Here is an 18,187-nt window from a genome sequence, read left to right on the forward strand (position 1 = left end):
CATTCCCCCTGACTTGCGATCATAGACCAATCAGAAAGAAGTTGATATAGTATTGTATATCCTAAGATATACCCTACTAACTTTCTCTTCGCATTTTGAAAATTGTATAGCCGCATATCATTCTCAACCAATGTTTATACATGTCACAATCTGATCTAAATTGCTGCTGGCTGTGATCATATCACTGAGCGCGAATGAATGAATAGCAACGGTTATAATCTCTTTTCTAAGACTTCTCCTACTGTCCAAGTCATATCTACACTACCTATAAATATTATAGAATTAAATATTATAGAATTAGTTTCAATGCTCTTTTTTGTGGATATCCATTTCTGTGCAGAAACATGACGTAGTATCCACGACAATATCGTATAGCAACTTTAAAGCTTTGAATCAACTGAGACTTACCAAGATCGTTTTATCTGAGAATATTGTGAGAAGTTTAACTTGTACATCTAAAATATTTGTCGTCACGTCCTTTATGTCTTCTTCCATAATTTCTGAAAACCTATTATAACATAAAAAATTTCTATCGTATACATAAATACATATCCAATAGAAGTTATAGCGGTCGTAAAGTCTTGAGTCGTAGGAAATAAAACTACGATCGCTACGATTTCTATATTGTACACCTCGCATTATATAATTCTTCTATTTTATAATTTATCTTGTATTGTAATTAATTGAATTTTGCACCTTGACTAATGTTCGTATATTACCTTACAATCTTCATCAATAATCATCACTCTGGTCGGATTTATCATAAGTTTTCTGTGATACACATTTTACGAGTGTAACACCTTGCTCGACCATAGGAACATCTTTGCACATGGAAAAAGAAATTAATATTTGAATACATCTATAGAAAAAGTGTAAGAGAATCTGAAAATATTTTATCTTTCGATAAAGTTATAATATAATCATGAAGATTCTCATAATAATCTTTATTTAGATTAATCCCATACATGCATCTTTGCGTCGCAACAACTAAAAACAGAACCGCTGACCGCTATATATTTGCCTTCGCCTCTAACTAAAAATGCTGTTTATAATATTTTCTATATAATTTTTGTTTTTACAATAGAAAATTTGTTTTTAAAGCAGAGAATTTGTGTAATTGCAGAAGCAGAAAATACTTATTTTAACCTCATTTACGTGTTTCTCTATGCCATCGATGTGATTTCCTAACCTAAACTATCTCACTTCAATTCCAAAAGTGTACATTAGTTCAGCATCAGCCATAGAAAACAGACATGTGTAATGACCATGCATTATCAGTGCCATGTTTGCCTCTTGCGCCAAAAATTCCAAAAAGACATTTCCCTTACTCCGTAGCGATGACGACAATGATGACGACGTTTCTTAATATAAAAGTTTCAGATTCGTATTTTGCGTAATATCTCTGCTCATAGATCACATAGTAAAAATAAAAACACTTTCATTATATAGGGTCTTTAAATAGGAACTCTCGAAATTTGTTAGATCATAGTAGCCATGTTGTTAAAGTGACATTGTCAAATTTGTTATGAATTGTTTAGTAGTGTATGGCAAATCACCATGGAAGGTCATAGTATTGAGCAACATACACAAATTATAAAATTTTATTATCAAAATCAGTGCTCCGTTCGAGAAACATTCCGTGTATTACGTAATTTTTATCCTCGCCACAATCGTCTTGTGTCACAGTCGACCGAGTCGGCTATTCGACGTTTGATGGCTAAATTCGAGTCAACTGGTTCAATAAATCAGCCAACACCAGTACGTCACCGAAACGCAAAGTCTGCTGAAACATCGCTGCTGTGCGTGAGAGTGTACGAGAAAATCCGAGGCGGTCAATTTCTCATCGTTCACAAGAACTTGGCCTTTCTGCGACTTCAACTTGGCGAATTTTGCGTCGGGACTTGGGTCACCCCTATAAAATTCAACTGACCCAGGAACTTAAAGTAAATGACAACCATAGACAACGCCGTGTGTTCGCTGATTGAGTTCTGGAGCAATTGGAAGTTAACCCAAATTCGCCAAACAAATCATCTTTAGCGATGAGATCCATTTTTGGATGAATGGATATATGAACAAGCAAAATTGTCGAATTTGGGACGATACTAATCCATGCGAGATATGTATACCGAGCTCCAAATGTATACCGAGAAAGTCACTGTTTGGTGCGGATTTTGGTCTGGCGGAATCATCGGTCTGTACTTCTTTCAAAACGAAGCGGGCGTTGCCATAATCATCAACGGCGAGCGCTACAGATCAATAAGCAACTTCTTGTGGCCTAAAATGGATGATGTGGATACCAATAACATGTGATTCCAACAGGATGGTGCTACGTGCCACACCGCATGCTATGATGGATATTCTGCACGAGCGATTTGAGGGCATGGTTATCTCGCGCGGCGGCGATGTGAACTGGCCACCGAGATCGTGCGATTTAACGCCTTTAGAATTTTTCCTTTGGGACTATCTTAAATCGCAAGTTTATACGAATAAACCGCAAACAATTGATCTCAAAGTGACAATGCTTTCAAAGTCAACATAACAAACGCCAGCAAATTCAGCCAGATGCGAGAAAATCATCGAAAATTGGACCGCCCGAATACTTAATACCATAAAATATTCTTTCAAATACAAAAAAATTGAGTGGATATCTCACACACAACTTGTTTTATGTACATTTAAAAATCGAGTGTCCTTGTTGAAAGATCCTTTATATCGCGATCGGTCGCAATCAATTGAGCACATTTAGAATTTAATCGGCCCTTATTGAGATTCGATGATCTGGGTCTGGTGCAACTCGTCGGCTCGCGTAAAGTAGCCACGGCAGTGTCGCTGCGTATAGCGCCGAGACACTACCAGTGTCTCCAGAAATAATAAACTATAGAAAGGAGGAAAGTCGGATAAGAGCCGATTTCGATTCTATCCAAACTCACGAAAATTTATTCCTTGAAAACAATTATATTCAATTTAAATAATTTTAGCTTAAACGCTGCGGTGATGTTGCCATATTTATGCGGAAATTAATATTTTAAATATACATGTTTTATTGAAAAACTTAAAAAATAGTAATCGTATTGGAAAATTATCTGAATCATTCTGGAACAGCAGAATTTTCTCAATTCTCTTTACATTTAATGCCGATGCTCTTATTTGTTAGAATTATAGATTAGAACAATACATTGCAAGATGCAAAAAAAAGATCAATATTTGGGAGGAGGAGGATCCTTATAGACTCTTCTCCTTTAAAACACTTACAATAATTGTGAAGGTAAAATGTATGAAACATATGCGTGTACATTTTACTGCACTCTTATTTAAAACCAATATATCGATGTAATATTATTCATTGTTAATATCACTGCGTTAGTATAATATAGAAACAGAACCTACTCGTAACGATGATATAATTCGAATGATGCCTCATATAAATGTCAGATAAACGAAGAACCAACTAAAAGTTATCTTTGTTTTTATTAGAAATTTAATAAATATGTATGTCATTACGAGATTCCGTATCTTTTTTTTTGACTTATATCGTTTTTCTGTTCCTTTATGTGTAATGTTTCTGAAATAAGTCTCTTATTGTAAATTGATTATTTTGTACCTAATATTTTAACGTTCTTCCAATCAAAACTGTGTTATATTGTAATAGATATATTGTAATAGATCTATTATAACAGAATATCTAGATAGATAAATCAAGTTTTTTATTGTTAATACTTATTAATATTAATTAATACTTATTAATATTAATAATAATTTAAGTTTCGTTTATTAATATTAATCTGATCCACATAGAAGGCGTCACAGTCGTTGCATAGAATCTTGGAAACTACATTATTATTGTCAAAAAATTCTTTTTTATCTTTGTATACTTTTATAAATCTATTTATTATACATCTGTAACCTATATTATAAACAGCCTTACTAATCAAACGTGTAGCAGATTTTGTAACATTGTGGATGAATGGCAGCACAAAAAACTTTTTTATGTTGAGAGCTGCATCATTAGCATTATCATGATTGTTGCTATTATTATTCATAAATTGAATTTTTATTGAAAAAAATTTTTTAATCTTTAAATGAAATTGTCTAAATATCAATTCTAAAGGATATCCATTATTCAAAAGTGTTTTAGTAAAACAAACTGGAAACAAAAGTAACAAAGAATAATAATAACATTGATAATATTTTTTAAACTATAATAGATATGTGTATGCGGTTGTATGGTAAAATTCTGTAGATAAATTAGCATTGAATCTTTCGTTACAAGCTGGTTCTCGCGGAACGTGCTCCAGTGCAGGAGCAGAAATTATTTTTTTCATCAAGTAATAGTTTTATTGCGTGCACAAAATCTAAAATTTTTTTTTCTTTATAATGAAGGTACAATATATTATCATAATATATTTCATAATATATTTTAATGATTATTTGCGTTGATGATTTGTACATTTGGATTGATTTTTATCTAGATTTTTATTTTAAAAATTTATTATAAATTATAAAATATCATTAAAAGATATAAGTAACATTAATGCATGAGATCAATTGTAATATTACAATTACCCTCAAAGGGTATATATAGCGAGATAAGTTTTTAGCGGGATATATTTTTCATCCATGGACGATAAGGCAAACATAAATGCTAACTTTTTAAGACAAAATAAGAACATAGAATGTTTTTCAATTGCTTAACACAAATGCTTAACGCAACAATGCACAAAATGTAACATTGTGCATTCAATTGGAACAGAATGTGTACGCTGTGCACAGTTGAGATTTGTTTCGGATAGAGTTAGATTAAATGTAGCTTTTTCCAACTGTATTAAACAAAAAAAAGTAAAAGTTTCGGCCACTGAATATCCTCCAATTTCATTTATAACCGCCGCAATTAGTAATTATCACTAGAAAACACAAGCTTACACAGTTCTCGACTGAGTACAGATGTGTAGTGTTATGTCGACGATAACGGAATTTGTATCGTCGTGTGCACAAAAGTGTATAGAAATGTTGCAATTGGAAAGCATCCATAATTAAGTTTGAAGTCAGATCATGATACATCAGTTGAAAAATCTATAAGTGCTACATGGAATACATCAAGTGTAATTGGAAAAGCTGGTATTCAATGTTGTTAAATATGTAAATGGACTCAAAATGTGTTGGTCACATGTTGCAGCAATTATATATTATATAACACATGCAAGATATTTATGTCGAATAGTGAGGCCAGCAGAAATGTTGGAAAAACTTTTTAACGTTGAAAAAATTGAGCCTGTCATAAATAAAGACAATGATAAGATTAATATATTTGATAATCCTTTCAAAAGTGTTCTTAAAAGTGTTTATTATTTATAAAATAATAATTATAAAGAAATAAATTCTGTACATCATGCATAATTGTTTCTTTGATTTTTTAAAAATAGTATTTTTATTTATATAAATATAATTTTAGAAAGTGAGTTAATAAAAAATATAAAATTAATTTCATAATATTACAAATATAAAACGAATTTTGGATTAAATAGTCTTGTAGATCAAAAATCTGAAATCTCTTGATATCATATTAGAGTAACATAAATTTATCATGTTTATACTTAACAAAGTTAGAAATTGATCTTTGCTTTAAAAAAAGCAATGGAATAAATGCTGAAATAAGTTAAATTAATTTTTCTGAAAGAGAAAAAATAGAATTCTCGTTGTTAACCGTGAACTCTATAATATTAAAGTTTTAAACTATTATCTACAAAAGAAGTGGAATCAAAGATAAGTACAATTATATTTAAAAACAATTTAAAATATGTCAACTAATATTGGGAGTATAAATTAATTCGATCCATTTCTCTAAAGATGGCTCCAGCTGTTGTGAATGGTTCATAGTGACAGCTGATTTTGGCGATTTCAGAGAGGTTAAACATCTGCTAATAATATTCAGTTTATATCATTTTGAGTTTCATACAAAAACCTTGATTTTTACTATGTTTGAAATGTCGAATTTTGTGTTAACCAAGCAGTATTTGCGGGAGATTTTGATATTCTGCTTTAATTTGAAGAAAAGTGCGGCTGAAGCCCATCAAATGCTTGTTGAAGTTTATGGTGACACTGCTCCAACTGATAAATCATGTAGGGAATAGTTTCGACGTTTCAAGGATGGAGATTTCAGTGTTGAAGACAAGCGTCGCTCTGGACAGCCAAAAAAATTCGAAGACAAAGAATTAGAGGCATTACTCGAAGATCAGAGTCAAACGCAAGAGGAGCTTGTAGAATCATTGGGGATAACTCAACAAGCCGTTTCTATACAATTAATGGGAATGATTCAAAAACAAGGAAATTGAGTGCCTTATGAACTGAAACCGAGAGATGTTGAAAGGCGATTTTTCACTTGCGAACAGCTAATTCAAACTGAAGACAACAGAGAAAAGATTTTTTGCATCGGATTGTGACTGGAGATGAGAAGTGGATTCTACGACAATCCCAAGAAGAAAAAATACTACGCTAAGCCTGATTGTTGCCTCAACATTAACACCACGGCCGAACATTTATGGTTCGAAGGTCATGCTCTGTATCTGGTGGTACCAAAAGGGTCTTATTTACTATGAGTTGCTGAAACCTGGTGATTCCATTACGGGCGATCGGTATCGGCTACAATTGATTCGTTTGAATCGTGCATTGTGAGAAAAATGGCTGAAATACGAGCAAAAATACGATAAAGTTATTCTTCTTCATAACAACGCTCGATCTCATGTCGCTAAAGTCGTAAAAAAATATTTAGAAACTCCAATGGGATGTTTTATCGCACCTGCTGTATTCTTCGGACATTGCTCCTTCTGATTACTGGTTGTTTCGAAGGATGCAGCACGATTTGGCAAGTCACTGGTTCACTTCTTTCGCAGAAATCGAAAATTGGTTCCGAAATTGGATCGCCTCCGAAGACGAGTCATTTTTTCGAGATGGAATTCGAAAATTACCTGAGAGATGGGAAAAGTAGGCAGCGATGGACAATACTTTAAATGATCTGTTCATTCCTTTTATTTTGAAATAAATTCATTTTTGAACATAAAATAACTAACCGAATTAATAATTCTCAATATTTTAGATCAGAAAATGACGAAAAATCGATTTTAATATTCTTTTTTGGTATGTTCCACCGAATCTAAAAATTTGAAAAAGAATATAAATACTAGAGGTACATAACATAACTACATAAGTCATACTCTTTCTTGCACGAATGGATAATTAATTCTTTATATCTTCTTTAAATGTCTATTTATATAACAATCTTCTTTTATATAGGTTTTCTATTATTTGTCTTATATTTTCTTGTTAATGGTATTTTATAAAAAAAAATATAAATAATATTAAAATAAAATCAAATAAAGGATAGCGGAATAAGGAGGTAATTTCGGGTCCCCGTACGTAAGCAATTGCCACAAGGGGCAAAATGAATACTTAGATGAAAGAATATTTTGTAAAATTTCATCCCAAAAAAACCATTTCGAGATATCGAAGAAAATATGATTTTTCATTAGTATTTTTCTAAATCTAAACGGATCTTTACAAAAAAAAAAATCATGGGTATAGAGGATATCAAGAAGATTAGAGTAAAAATTTTTAATTTTTTTGTCATTCTTGGCTCAAAATTCTGGTTTTAAAAAGATTCAAGAATTTAAAAAAATCGCATTTTTTTATATGATTTAAATGTTTGATCACTTTTAAAATAATTTAGCAGCTAAATTTTGTCATATTGTAATTATCTCCTTCTACTGTTACAATCATTACTACCATTTCCGGGAGTTGGGACGATTGTAACAAAATACTTCATAGTCTTTAAACAATAATTTTTTTCTAGTTATATAAAAAAATTCTAGTTATATAAAAAAATTAAACTAAAGAAAATTTTGTAGCTAAATAAATTATACATCTAAGATACATATTTTTTTAATGATAATATTATATTTTAACTATTACAATACAAAGTCAAAATATTAGGCTACTTTTGTCCCCGGTCTCTCTTACACATTTTCAAGTGTTTTTGATGGAACTTTGAGTGTAATAATAAAATTGCTGATGATCAACAAGACTATATATGGTACATATCTTAGAGAAAAAAGATGATTAGATAGATAAGGAACATATCTACCGAAATAGATCTTTTTTTTGAAATTCACAATTACGTCATCTTCCACTGTCAATAATGTAGGAAATTTATGCGGTTCTGTTTATATTCTATTGCGAATTGTAAGTTGTGTTATTAAAAGTTTCATGAAGAAGAAATCTGTTCAGAGATTTCGCTACAATTATATCATCTACATATTGGAAGTAAAAAAACAAATTGATATTAAGCGTATTCAAGACCTTTTCCTCATGATCCTATAAGACTATATCGGCTACGATAGGAAAAAGAGGAGATTTCGTCGGATTTCGGAGTGCCAAATGTACTTATATATATATATATATACAATATATAATATTATCTATTAAATTTGAAAAACGTGAATGATAGTACAAATTTAATGACATACATGAATTCTGATTTCGAAATCGTAGTATTATTCTCTCTAATATTGCCATCCTTTATTAATGTTCTCAAACACGAGATCTGAAGAACATTAGTGAATAATGATGTAATGTCCAAAAAGATTAAGATATTATTGATATTTTTTAAAATCATTGATCAGAATTATGATTTTTACCAGAAGGTTGTTTTATAAAGATTGAAAGTGTTAAGGGCTTCGCGAAGATTTGTGAAGCAGATTATCAGAAAATATTCTGCATAAAAATACTGTTAAAAGGTACAAAGCTGTTTTTATAAAAGAAACTGTGATTCTGAGCAAATAATTATCTTTGTGAATCTTAGAAAGACCGTATGCTAAGGGGAGATAAGAATCGGATAACGGAAGGGATAGTTGAGTTTTTTTTAAAAGTGTAATCGTTATCCTCACATTTTTTAGTATAGAGTTTAAGTTCTTTTTAATTCTTTATATATAGGATTTTCAATATATAGGATTTTTCTCAATCACAATATAGATATCCGTGTCTTTGTGCAGTGATTCCTTAAGAATACTTATTACTCTTTCATTTCATTAATCCAAAATTCCATAAATTATACGTTTTGACTCTTTTTGGAGTCTCTGCTTTGTAAGTTTAATATAAGTCACCAACAAATTTATAGATTTGCCGTCTCAAAACTTTATCAAAGTTCATTAAAGAATATATGAAATTAAGCATCGCTGCAGAAATAAATTAATTAAATAACAGTTCTTATAACATGTTTATAATAAAGCGTTTATATCAAAAACATAACTGATAAATTTCAATCCTAAGTAACATGTCAATTAATCAGGTAAATATTAAAAAGAGGAGAAACAAGTCAAAAATAAAAACAATAAGTCGCACAAATCGAAAAATAAAAATTATTATATATTCTTTAAAATTTGTGAATAAGTGTGGCGTGAACCTTTAGTATCCGATCGTAAATTAAAGACTATTTTTTTGGATATGAATAAAGGCATTCAGATTTTAATCATTTATTCAAAAAACGCTCAACATTAAGTACTTCTCCTCATCAAAATTACGTTTGCAATTAATTCTCCGTAACATCGAATGATTATTAGTATTCGGATTTATATGGTTTCGGTGCACTGAAACCCTAGTTTTTCCATCCAGTCTGCTCTACATATCATGCATCATAGGCTTTGCATAAAATAAATGTAACAATATTTTTTTTCACGTCTCTTCACGGGAAAATGTTTTCTTACATCTTAATAAACTTGCCCAATTTATTCAAATTAATAAATGCTAATTTTATATTAAAATATTAGGTGTACTTTGCTTCCGCCGTTTTCCTATAGATGGCTTTAGCGATTCTCGTCATTCTCGTCATTTGCGGGAGGTTTTAATTTTTTGCTTCAATATGAAGAAATCTGCGGCTGAGGCTCGAATGCTCTCAAATACTTATGGTGACGCCGCTATTAGTGAAAGAACGTGTCGTAAGTGGTTTCAACGCTTCAAGAACGGTGATTTTGACGTCCAAGGTCATGCTCTATATTTGGTGGGACCAGCTCGGCGTAGTGTATTATGAACTGTTAAAACCGACTGAAACAACACACAGGCGATCGGTATCGAACGCAATTGATGTGTTTGAGCTGAGCATTGAAAGACAAACGGCCGCAATACAACGAGAGACACGATAAAGTGATTTTGCAGCATGACAATGCTCGATCCCATGTTGCGAAAGTGATCGAGACATACGAATTGGAAACGTTGAAATGGGAAATCCTACCCCACCCGTATTCTTCAGACGTTGCTCCCTCTGACTATCACTTGTTTCGATCAATGGCACACGGCCTGGCTGACCAGCACTTCCGGTCTTATGAAGAAGTAAAAAATTGGATCGATTCGTGGATAGCCTCAAAAGATGACCAGTTTTTTCGACGCGGGATTCGTACGCTACCCGAAAGATGGGAGAAAGTAGTGGCCAGCGGTGGACAATACTTTGAATCATAAATGTATAACCAGTTTTTTACAATAAAGCCTCGAATTTCGGAAAAAAAACGGCGGAAGCAAAGTTCCTAACCTAATATTTACTAATTATTTATCTATATTGTATATATTGGAACAAGTTCAGACAGTATCATATAAAGAAAAATTAAATGACAGAAAAGAAGGACTATTGAGTTAAACTATTTACTTTTATTTTTTACTTATTAATAATTTTTAATTATTAATAATTAACTTAATTGTTTAAATGAATTGTATAAGATCTCAAACGGATACAGAAAAGCAATCCATGCTTATTAAAACTTTAAGAGAACTTTTTCAGAAGAATATTTAGTTATCTCGAAAATGATATTCAAATGATATTTCATAATAATCATTTATCAGAGATATCTATTAAGAAATACTTTAAGATATTTTATTTCAGAAATTTTTTGAAATTTTTAACTTTGTATCATACTAAATGGTATCACTTTGTTCTCTCATGGAAAATGTCATTACGTTGTATTTTTGAGCCATGCAAATGCACATGCGCCGCTATTATTTGATTTAGAAACTAGACATAATTATGATATCTTTTATCCATTTGAGAAATCCATTTGTTGACATTTTAGAAAATATCATACATATAATATTTTCAAGAAGTAAATTCATAAATTAATATCCATAAAATTTAAGATAGCGCAAAATACCAAAGGATAACGAAAAATGTCTAAAAGATATCATTTTTTAATCGTTTTTAGCAAAACGAAAAAATAACTATAAGATATCTTTTAGTTTTGTTGAAGAGATAACTTAAAGAAACTATCTTTTCGTCATCTTTCTCTGGTTATCTTTTTTGTAAAGCGAAAAATCGACTAATCGACTATTTTTTTGTATCACTGAAAAAATAATGTGAAAAAAATTGTTTATTTTGATATATTGATATTTTTTATCGTTCCCCGCGAACAGGAATCGCCACCAGACAAACATGGATTTCGAGTTCTCGTGTTTGAAAATCATACAAAATAGAATAAAAGGTGTAGCATTATGAAAAATATTAATTCTAACGAATTTAATAAAATATTTTTTGAAAGCGAATTCTTTCAAAAGCGACTATGACGGAAGATAATGGCTCTTGTACATAGAGGACACGATATGCATTGTAGAACACACAAATGGGATATATATTGACAATCATACAATTTTGTTAGTTTTGTATAAAAATTAATTCGAGTATCTAATGTTATTATATGTGCCAAAATATAAAAACTAAAAGAAATCTTAGAGACGATTAAAAGATGTTTACAGAAATCACCTTTTAATCATGTTTCGGACGATTTTGTGCTCTCTGGACAACAAATTTCTTTTAGATATCAAATACGAACTCTATATGTTATATTTTGGATAAAGGCATGCAATTTGAGAAATCTTTTAGGTATCTTTTTTGATACCTTTCTGTTCAAACATGGCGCATTAGATAATATTCAGATATAATATTCTTGAGATTTCCACGGGTCCTTTCTATATAAAGATTATGCGGGTTTCTTCCGTGTCCAGATCCATTCTTGGAATGCCAACGTTTCGTGAATCTTGCAGTTCACTTCATCAAGGCGAAGAGTAGCCTGATACTAAGCTGTTCCTCCGGGTCGCCCCTTTTTATATATATTTATATTTTATATATATTACGCTATTTGTGGAGTGATGGAGGGGGAAGAGAATTGTGAGAGAAGGGTGGGGGAAATCGGTCAGTTCTCATTAACTGGGAGAATAGTTTTTCATATTTTATTTATGTTGTAGCCATTATCTTTATTTAGATTGTTAAGATGTTTTTGTATCTCTATGACTTCTCTATATTTTCTTGGAAAGTATGATGTAATGTTGGCTATTGTGACTGTTTTATCAAATAGCCAATTTATCAAATAACCAATATTTGGTGTCCAATTTCGATGTTGTGTTCTGATAGTGCTGATTGCGTGATATGTTTTAACCTGACATCACGTTGGTGTTCTTTTATCCATAGGTTGACCATCCTCCCAGGTTCTCCAATGTATACTTGCCCGCAGGAACAAGGTATTTTGTACTCTTCTGTGGAGTTGAGAGGAAGTCTTTGATCTTTAGGATTTCTTAAGATTTGTCCTATCTTTTTAGGTGGTTTAAAGATAGTTCGATATTGTATTATATTTGTTTAATATTCTGCCAATCCAATCTCTTGTTCCTTTGACATAAATGTTGGCATTCCAAGAATGGATCTGGATACGGAAGAAACCCGCGAAACGCATAATCTTTAATTCAGATATCTTTATATGAGTGCCTTTTAGAAATTTCTCTAAGTTATCACATTCAGAAAAAAGATATCTTTTAGAAGTCTTTTTGATAATATATTATTGTGTAGGAAAACATATACAGTTAAGAGAAAAGAAAAATCCTATATGTCGATTTTTGTAGAAAATATTGTACTTTAAAAATCAATGTTGATATTGTAATTTAAGGGAACTCAAATGTTTAAAGAACTTAGCGTGGGTTCCCATTGTTATATTGAGAAATTTGACAGAAATTATTTTTTTATGGATTGGAACTACTCTAAGGGATGTTGCAGAAAAAATTTAAAAGTCGAAAAAGATGAACTACCCTAATATATGTATATTGTTGGCTTATAAATTTATTTTAAACATATTAAAATCACGAATAATTGATAAAATAGTAATACATTTTGGAACGTACAATTTTTTAAATACAATCTAAAAAACAAGAAGACGGAAATAAATACAAATATATAAGATTACATTAAATAATTATATTATTTTGACAATATGTCGAAAATACATTTTATATATATTTTATTTCGTCTTTGCTAAATTTAATCTATTTAGAAATGCATTATTTGATGAAGAATAAAAGAAAAATAAAAAGAACAAAACTTAACTTTGCAGGTCTTTCTCAATTTCTTTAAAATAGATATTATTATTAAAATAATAATGCTTAATCAGATATAAAATAAGTGATAAAAAATTAGAACAACAAATGTTATCTTATGAAACTTGTACTCATTTTATATTCGGCGTCCAAATATGATTATTGGATTTTATATTAGTAAAATCTCGATTAAAACATCTGTTATTACAAACGGAACGTGTCAAAGGTGATTTATTAAACATTATTAGAGATGGCTTTAACGTGAGTAGAACACGTCGGCCACGCTTCTCCAGTAGTGACGAGGATAAATTACAAATCTCAATTGAGGACAGATCTTAGCTAAAGATTAACAGAAATTACAGAGAAATCAGAAACCCGTCGGAGGTATTCCGCAAAGCGGCAGTTCCGATGTGTCCTTCGGCGGAATTCACTTCTGCGTCATTATGATAAATCACTCTCGTAAGTTTAAAGAATCCATTAAATTGGAAACAATTAATCATGAAAAAACTATGAACGATAAGTTTGGAATTTTTACGTAACAAAACAGTTTTTGTAAAAGCAACATCATTACATAATTCGAAGAGACATGAAATAAGTAATAAGAGGATAATTTTCTGTGGATTTTTGGTGCCTCATAGACTTGGCAAAATTCCATCATTTACTAGAATTTAAAAAATTCTAGAATGTTAAAAATCACGAATGATCTCAAAGGCATGCTAAGTAGATGAAAGAGTGGTAGACATATATATATTGATAATTTTACATAAAAAATTTTTAACAATTGGGATTTTACCGAGAGCCTATAGCATACCAAAAATCCATAAAGAAAATTGTCCTCTTAGAATAATTATATCATCTATCAATATTTTATTATATAAATTATAAATTATAAATATATTATAAATTATATTAGTATTATATTATATTTACATAATATTATACAAAATAGTATTGTATTTAGATAATATTATATTATACAAAAAAGCTTGTATTTATACTTAAATTTTGAGAATCTTTTTCATAAGAGTAACTAATAAGCTTTTTGAATGTTAACACCTATTTTGGGAGTTTATGCTCAAATTTGGGTATATACTTAAATTATGAGTGTTTACACTGCAGATTAAATGTTACGCTCAATCATTGAATGTGTATAACCAAAGATCGAACGTTTATATTTAAAATTGAGTATAAACATTAAAAGATTGAGAGTGTATACTCAATAATTGAGCGGTCACATAAATTTGAGTATAAGTTTAAGTACACGCTATAAACATTTAAAAATTTACTCTCAATACTTCTATAGGCACTCATTAGAAACATTAAACGACTTAAATTATGACCTTTGATTGCCATTTTCAAAATTAAATGTAAACATCATTTATATTAATCTTTATAATTTAATATTAACATTAAAATGATGAATATGGACGCCGCAGATTTATTTATAAAAGAAATATATTTTAATTTTATGAATACTGTTTTTGACAATATCTATTGATGAAATATGTCACAGCATATATCAATAAATATTAAGAATTCATGGATCATCGAAGTAGTAATTCCCGTACAATTGCAGCGGTTAAGCATCATTAGATGGAGTACAAGATTAAATAAGTGATCGCGTAGAGAAATAAGGAAATGAATTCCCAAATGAAGCGTTTTTTTTCAATTATAATTTTATCGTATGTATTTCGGAATTTGATGCAGACTAATAATACATATTTTAGCAAAACTGAATTAATTGTATAGAATAAATAACACTTACAATTTTAAGAGTAACATCCAAATTAATTCTCAAATTGAGGATAATGCTCAAGTTCAGCGTGTAAAATAACTCTAAACACTCAATTTTTGAGAATTTTATTCATAAATATCACATTAAATTATATCAAAAATAGCTTTGATATAGTTAATAAAATTGAAAATATTTTATGGGATAAAGAATACACATTGGCATCAATAAATGTAGTTTTCTTATTTACTGACGTATCCATCGAATTAGCAATAAAATGTGTGATGAGCAAATGACATCCTTTAAACAATAACACATCACTATTACGAATTTCAAATAACAATCAATATGACGATACATTTTACATATTTCATTTTTATTAATACCATACATAAAGAAATTTTTGGTGTTCCCATAAATTCTCTTTTATCACTTATTTTTTGGCTAATTTGATGTGATAGGATGTGAAGAAGTTAGCGTTATCAAGGTTATCTTTCAAATTACCATTCTATTTCAGATATGTAGATGATATTTTGTCAGTTGCTCTGAATAATATGTTGGATCATATTTTATATGTTTTCGTTCTTACAAGAACGATTTAATTTACCATTGAAGTTGAAAATAATGATCAATAATACATATTTGATCTTTTTTATAAAACATCATATTTGTGCAGATATCTTAATTATAATTTACAACGTCCAGTCACATAGAAAAAGGTATCATTACTGATATGGTAAATAAAATCATATTACTTACACACCCTAAAATTCATAAGAAGAATTTTAAAACAATGATTGAAATTCTATTAAATAATCCATTAATATTCATTTTTAATGCTATTAACATATAAAAGAGATTAAAATATCACATAGTACAAGAAAAATTTTGATGATTAATATGGACCTTTTTGTTTTAAAAAATTCTTTTCCATATTATATAATAAGGATTTTTCGGAATAATTTTCGACAATTGCCAAAAAAGTAAGCTATCAGGTGTGGGAAAAAGTTCGTTTTTCCGTTAGCGTTTTTCCGTGTAATGGGAAAAACGCTACGAACTTTTTCCCACACCTAATACTTACAATCAGCTTACATAATATCCCACAAATTCAATAAATTTATAACTATTAATAAAGATAAGTTAGATAATATGTTTCAATGTGAAGTGATACATAAAATTAATTGTCGTGATTATAGTGTCATATATGTTGGTCAACAAAAAGACAGTTAAATATTACAAGAACCAGAGAACAAAAAAAGCGGTTGCCCTTCAGTTATTTATGATCACAGATTATTGAAAAATTATGAATTTACTTGGGATAAAATTCTAGATGAACCTTCAAATCTCAAGAAAACAGTGTCTAAAATGATCCACATAAAAAATAAAAATTGAGACTTAACAAAGAGACACAGAACTTTTATCTGATACATATTTCTCCATTCTGGATCTTTTATTGCCTACTTAGAAAAAGATGTCTACCTAGATAGACGCTCTATATTGTAACATAATATGTTTGAGCATTATAAGGATCACTACATACAAAATAACGTAAGTTGCATAAGCATAGCATAAGACCGCTGGATAAATGAACATTTTGTGCAAATCAATATGGCACCTTTTTATCGAATGCTATACTTATACAGCTTATATCATTTTTTGATGGGCCGCGACACAGACTTTTGCATAACATATAATTCTTTTTTTTCGCGAAGTGGAAGAAAAAAAAGGATTCTTGGTTGATTCTCTCGTGCACTAAGCGTTATATTAGGTGTGGGAAAAAGTTCGTGGCGTTTTTTAAATGCCATCTAACGGGAAAAACGCCATGAACTTTTTCCCATATCTAATATTATGCAAAAGTCTGTGTCGCGGCACTTATAATATAATGACTAAAAATCTAATTTTATAATACACACCAAGAATTGTCAAACTCAAGCATTTAAGTAATCACTATAGTTTAAATTTACATTAATACATAATTGTTATTTAACATTATTATTATATTTTAGTACATGGATATTATCAAATAGTTAATTGTCATAATGCTATGATAATGGAGTCATATATCTTTGAGCTTGACAAACCATAACATAATGCTCATAGTTGGAAAAACTATACGTATCTATAAGTTTTTGTATGCACAAAGAGAAATAATGTTCACTCGACTATATCACAAGTGACAATATCAGTCCATGTTGTTTTTGTATTTTATATGTATTTTTAAATATATCCATTGAAGATGACCATAATAAAGGTCGAAATGTTTAGAGTATAAATATTTGTTGATTTTTTTATCAATCTCCGTTACAAATCATAATTGACTAGCGCGGCTCTAATAATTCAGATTAAGATATAATTGAATTTTTATTTCTAGAGCTTATCTATTTTGTTTAATTATTTATTCTCTTAATTATACTATTATAAATGATTTATTTCATTAATTAATAATTTTCTATCTAGTTGAAAAAATTTTTCTCCTTTTCTGGAAAACTTAATTTTTGTATAACTTTCGAAATAACGGAGCGATATGATATCTTTTGCAGTACATTAAGTTTAACGTAAGTGAAGTGAATCATGTGAATTTTAGAGGCTTATATCTCTCTCAATTACACTAGTTTACAGCAAAAAATTATTTTGAACTATTGACTACGTGTCTCTTACAGATTTTTGGATGCTGAAAACGATGCCGCAAGCGAAAAAAATTTAGCATATTAAATTTTCAAGATAATTGAGATTTAATACTTAAAAAATAACTTTTTTGCGATATTTGACATTTTTTAATAAAAAAAGTTAACGTTATCTTGAAATTTTGATCAGGAGTCATGAATATATTCACTATCGCCCTTATAAAATGCATTTTTATTTCAATACTTACCATACTTTTTAACTATGTTATGAACGATTAAAGATAGGAGCTATTTTGAAAATGATGACTCTGGAAGTGGTCTATTATATATAAAAGATGCTATTTTTAATAATGAACTACATGTTTTACTGCGAATTATTGGGATTTTAGTTTTACTATATTTTAAAATGTTTATTTAGAAAATAGATAATTATAAGATGGTAAGG

Source organism: Atta colombica, unplaced genomic scaffold (assembly GCF_001594045.1).
Source record: "Atta colombica isolate Treedump-2 unplaced genomic scaffold, Acol1.0 scaffold54, whole genome shotgun sequence".
NCBI lineage: Eukaryota > Metazoa > Arthropoda > Insecta > Hymenoptera > Formicidae > Atta > Atta colombica.